Below are 6,369 nucleotides of genomic sequence, written 5' to 3'. Positions count from 1 at the left end.
TAATATGAGGGGGAAATTCCATGGACAGCCCTTGACACATGAAAGCACGTGTTTATTGCTTTGTGGACATCTTTTAAAAAGTAGTGTTTTAGGACTGGGGTGGTTTAGTTCAGCCAACTGGGGGGGGGGGCTGGTAACGTGTGTGTGTGTGGGGGGGGACAAATGCTGATTGTGATTTTTGACAAGGTCTGCACTCCTAGAGATGGAAAAGAGGTGATCGCATTGCAAGACTTTCCGCTCTCAGTGTGTTTTCATGCTTTTCTTGTCTTGACCATCAAGCCTGCAGCAGCCACATTTGCAATGGTGCTTTAAACATTTGTAAAAGTTTTTAAAACACAAAAACAACTGTACAATTTTATCAATGTGGTCAGAGGAATGGAAATGAGGATTGGCAGAAATGTCCTCCAAGGATTCCTCCATGCAGTGAGTACAACAATTTATTCATTCTGACCCTGACCCTAACCCTTTCCTCTGTGCAAAAATGACTGCTATTTTACCCTAATTGTTTAGGGATCAGGATAAAGAAGAGGTGACCACAGATGAAGCTAAAAGTGCAACAATGCTATCGCCTACTTTCCATTTCTATTGGGGGTAACTTTGCCAAAAAATTTTTTTTGGCAAAAATCATTATGAGCATTCATCCCCCAAGATGGTACCGATGGCCTTATACTTGGCCAACCTTTTGATCCATCTCATTCACACAACTCATTAGAACTGGAAGAGGCCTGGGAGGTCTTCTAGCCCAACCCCCTGCAAAGGCAATAGCCTTTGCCAACTGGCAACAGCACTTCAGGGATTCAGACAGGGGCCTTTCCCAGCCCTACCCGAGGAACCTTCTGCGTGCAAACCAGGTGCTCCACTGAACTATGGCCCTGCTCCACAGCTGAAGTAAGGCTTGAGAACTTTGGAAGCTGCCTTTCCTGAGTCAGACGGCCTCGTAGTGATAGACTTGAGGGAGGACTAGGCCTCAGTCTGGAGGGTGTGTTTGGGTTTGTGATTATTTAGCAAAGTGCCAAAAGCTACCCACTCCAGTTACAGAGTAGAGTGCAGAGTTTAGTTGTTGCAGTTATTTAAACAAACATGGAGATTGTTGTACAATCTAGGCGAAATATTATTTATTTATTACATTATGTTTATGTTTGAGGATAACCAAAGTTGTATTCAGATCTCTCAGATGGATCCAGATCTTCACCAATAAATCGATTTATTGGTGAAGTCCATTCTGGATAGTAAGGACTATCTCCCTGTCTGAGAGCTACATAATGGATCGATGGGGAGAGGGAGCGAGATGTTTCCACCTACTCTCCAAGAGGAAAGGAGGTGGACTGACTTCACACAGGAAATACCTGAGAAGTCAAGGCAGGGGTCATAGAGTAGAGGCAAAGCAGGGACAGGTAAGGAGACCCTCACTCACCACCTCCACTCCCAGTGCTGGAATTCCATCTGGAACAGGGTGGGCCTCTCCAAATAATCTCTGTGGCCCAATCCAGAGTGAGGGGCAGGGTTTTGTCTGTGTAGGAGCCAGGAGCTGTCTCAGGGTTTTGTCTGTGTAGGACACGACAAAAAACTGTCTGTCTTTTCTTGGAGCTCAGGCGGGCCCTGATCCGAAACAGGCACGTGAGCTAGCCCTCCTCCTTCTCTTGCGTTGGGTGAGAGGCCCTGAGCAGCCAGATGAGCTTTCTTTCTTCACTGACTTCCCACTCCAAGGAGCCCAGGACAGCATCTATATGGCTATCCTCACAAAAAACCCTGGGAGGTGGATTAGTCTGAGAGAGAAGAGTCACCCAGTGAGGTTCATGGCTGAATTGGGGATTTGGACTCTGGGCTCCCCAGTCCTGGTCTAACACTGTAAGTATACCATGCTGGCTCTCATTTCTCTGGTTGAAGCAGAAATTCCCCGGGTTCTGTGACAGAGACTGACACCAAAGTGAGAGAAAGCAGGTTTATTTATTTGCCGGCAAATGGTCCCAGCGGAATAATTTCCAAAGGCAGAGACCCCGATCACACTGCGGCCTCGCCTTTTATACACATAACAATTTACATATAGTGGGTACAATTCTCATTGGTAAGCATCACTTAATCGTCATCTTAACAATTTCTACCAATCAGAGAATTCTCTACTAAACTATAATTAAGCATTCCCCCCCCCTCCTTCCCTCTACATCTTTCTACAACTATTTCACTATAGCTGTGGCCTTCAGCGAGTGCTGACCAGCAGTTTGTTATCTACAGATAGCAAGGGGGCCTTCTGTCTACATACCAACAAGTGGACAGGAGTTTATCATGCTGCCAGCAAGTTGTAATTAGAGCAGCTTGGTTTATGCAGACTTTCTTTAACCATTTCTTGACCATAAAACTGAGTCTGCCTCATGGTATTGGAGTTCATTTTGGTGTGCAATTGCATCTGAGGTCTCAGGCCAATGGAGTGGGTTTTCCTCTTTTAAAATAATGCTCTTTTAGAAAGAAGAGTCTTCTGTGTTTGAACACACAGTTCTTTTACTGAAAATCTTTTGCTTGCTTCTAACATGAAATCCAACCAGCTTCTGGGGCCTAAGACTCAGCCAGTTCTTCTGAACAATGAAAACAAACAAATTAAAGGGACAGTGTACTATTTCCATAGGGCAGGGCAGGAGCTTTGTTGGATCACCAGATCCCTAGAGCTCCTGGACCCCCCTGTGGGGACTACTGATGGCGGAGTGACAAATTCTGGCTCCCTATTAGGTCTGGGGATCTTGGATGGAGTGTTCTCTTTCTCCTCCAACTGGAGTCAGTTGGGTCCTGAAACCACCTGAAGATGCCAGGAATCTTCAGGTTGCATGCAGAATCTGGGAGCTTCTGCTTGCAAAGCAGGTGCCCTACACTGACCTGCAGCCCCATTGATCTTATATGAGTTAAGACATGCTAAGGCCCATTGAGGAGGAGAGCTGGTTTTGTGGTAGCAAACACGAATTGTCCCTGTTGCTAAGCAGGCTCTGCCCTGGTTTGTATTTGGATGGGTGACTATACATGAGTGCTATAAAATATTCCCTTTAAGGGGAGGGGTCAAGGCTCAGTATTTGCATGCTTGCAGACGATCCCAGGTTCAATCCCTGACAGCATATCCAGGGAGAGATTCCTGCTTGAAACCTTGGAGTGCTGCTACCAGTCAGCATAGAATAATGTGGGGCTTGATGAACCAATAAATACAGTTTGGCAGTTATAATAAGGCAATTTCCTATGTTCTGGATCATTGGGCTTATTTATGTATTTATTTTTACATTTATATACTGCTCTTCCTCCAAGGACCCCAGAGGACTGTTAATTTTTATCCTCACAACAACCCTGTGAAGTAGGTTAGGCTGAGAGAGAAGTGACTGGCCCAGAGTCACGCAGTGAATTTCATGGGTGAATGAGAATTTGAACTCGGGTCTCCCTTAGTCCAACACTCTACCCATTATACTACACTGGCCCCCTATCTGCCTAACTCTGTATATGGTCTGGGTTGCTGCTTTTCTCTGTGTTTATTTCTGTTAGAAGGAAAGCTCTGCAAATTTCTCCCTGAAAGATCAGAAAAGAAATGCAATATGTCCTATCCGTGGATATGATTATGAAAATAGCTTCCAGTGAATCTTGGGCTGGGCATGTTTGAGATTGACAAGGCACAGGAAAAATTGTTTTAAATAACCTTTTAAAAATTTGTGAGCCAACCACAATTAAATACTTTAAAGGTCAATTGATTTTAACAGGAGATTGTTGGGTATGTGCTCCTACTGAGAGCAATGGTATTTAACAGTACTTAGCATTAACTGGTTTGTGTCCTGAAATTATATGTCCAGAAGATAGATCTTAAGTAGCAATTAAATAAATCTACATTGTTTTGTTGTATGAGTTTTAACTGGTTCATTAAGCTACTAAATCTGCAAGTATCTGCATAAGAATAAAACAGTAGTTGTGGAGACAGAAGCATACTTCCTTTTTTTAAGATGGTGCTTGCATATGTCACAGCAGGTACTAGTTAAAGTACTTATATTAAAAATAATGTGCGTGCTTTTAAAAAAACATGTTGCCTAATTAATCTGGGTGCTTTCTTTGTCAATCAAAAGGTTTAACTAATTGATTAAAGACAGCGGCCCTGATATTAAAGCAATCATGTTAAGTACTAATTTATTAAACTCAATACACATTTAAAAAGAATCCTTAAAGCAGTGTTCAGACTATGAGAGAAAGACAAGGCTTTAAATCAGGTTCTCATACTTGGGTCCATGGATGTTGTTGGGCTACAACTCCCATCATCCACATAAGTTGTAGATGTGGATGATGGGAGTTGTAGTCCAATCGCGTTTAGGACCTAAGTTGGAGAATCCTTGCTTTAAAAAACCCCTCACAAATCCAATCCCCTGGCTTTCCCCAAATTTGGGCAAATCAGGGTCCTTCTGTAATTTGGTAAAATCAGTAGCTAGGGGGCCTGCATGAAAGGTAAGGGGGCAGATCCACTCAGTGCTCCACCCACACCTGTATTTTAATTTCAGCAGAATCTTTTGCCCTCATTCTCATAATGATTTGACAAAGCAAAGAAGGTAGAGGGACTTGTGCTGTCTTTTGGAGCAAGCTACAAGCAAACGCATTTTAGAGCAGAAAGAATAGTCCCCTTTCACAGCTCTGTTTAAAGAGACACTGAGACACTTGTGACTTGTTTTTCTGTCCTCGCTGACCTCGTATTTCTAAGCTGATGGATTCTGTGGACAGTGGGCAGATGAGACAAGCTCTGCGGCAATGCTGCCTTCAACCCAATGGATTGATTCATCACTGAGAGGTTAACCTTTTAAAAGCACGACTTCCAAGAGCATAGAATCAGAGTTGGAAGGGGCCCATGAGGTCTTCCAGTCCAACCCTCTGCAAGGGAGAAACTGCTAAAACAGGAACCCCCTGCAGAGCAGGAAACTGCTACAACATCCACTGCCTAACAGCTCATATCCTATCTCCCCTTCGTCTTCTCTTCTCAAGGCTAAAATATGGAGTTCCTTCCACCGTTCCTCATAGGACTTGGTTTCCAAATCCCTCACCATCTTGGCTACACACTCTTCTGAACCCATTCCAGCCTATCGACATCCTTCTTAAAAATGCAGTGCCCAGAACTGAGCACTCTGTTCCAAATGAGGATAGAGATGTGTTAAATAAATAAATAAATAAATAAATAAATAAATAAATAAATAAATAAATAGATAGGTTTTTAAATCCCACTCAATCCTATGCCACTCAGACAATGGATTAAATGTATACTTTTAAAGCATGGGGTTTCACCCGTAGAGCCTTTGATGGGAAAGGTTTGAGTCTTAAGAGAGCCCATTTGGAATAAAGGCCAGCTTTATATAGGAAGCTGCTGAGGCGATTCTCATGGTCATACCAAATCGGGCGAAGGGAGCCTAGCCCGATTTGGTATGCCCGTGAGAACCACCGGGCCCGCAGCCGAGGGTGACCCGTTTGAATACCCCTCCCCTTAGCTGAGGTTAGCGGAGTGAGCGCTCCGCTAACCCGGGCCATTCGATCATGTGTTGCTGCAGCGCAGATCCACGCGGTAGCAACTCATGAGTAGACCCCCAACTGGGAGGCTGACAAGCAGCCTCCCGGCTCGGGAGTCTCTCCAGCATGCCCTGCGTGCTCGTGCAAGGCATGCTGGAGCTTCCGGGGGCCGCACGGCCCCCGATCCCCCCAGCCCCTGCTGGCTCTGTAACAGTTCGGCCGCCCGGAGCAGACTGCTGGGTCATCTATGGGGACAGCGGGCTAAGCCCGCTTTCCCTGCTAACCCTGCTGAGGCGGCTCCCACTGATCGTGGGAACCGCCTCGCTGTCTACTGAGTCAGACTATTGGTCCATCTAACTCAGTACTGACTACTCTGACTGGCAGCAGCTCTTTAAGGTTTCAGGCAGGAATCTCTTTCGGCCCTACCTGAAGATGCCAGAGATTAAACCTGGGACCAAAGCAGATGCTCTACCACTGAGCTAATATGGTCACATCATAAACTGCCATGAAGTAGTCACTTTGGATGGCAGATTCCAGAAGGGGCACCATTTTCTCATCACCATCTCCAATTCCCACCATTGTGTACCATTTTTAAGCAATGAGCATACAAGCAGTTGGAGGGAAATCATTTTGACTTCTTACTTCAGGCGTGAAGATAATTAAGGCCTGCACTGATTGGAGTTATTGGACTCCTTTTAGCTAACACACACACACACACACACACACACACACACACACACACACACACACACACACCCTGCCGACCCTGCAAAGAACCAACTCATTGTTAATGGACAATAGCAGCTTTTCAGCTGTAGCAGTAGCAAGAGATGACTGATTCCTGCAAGGCTGGAGACAGAGTGCTCCTGG

This window comes from Hemicordylus capensis, chromosome 11 (genome assembly GCF_027244095.1).
Source record: "Hemicordylus capensis ecotype Gifberg chromosome 11, rHemCap1.1.pri, whole genome shotgun sequence".
Taxonomy (NCBI): domain Eukaryota; kingdom Metazoa; phylum Chordata; class Lepidosauria; order Squamata; family Cordylidae; genus Hemicordylus; species Hemicordylus capensis.
Note: the sequence above shows the minus strand (reverse complement) of the source record.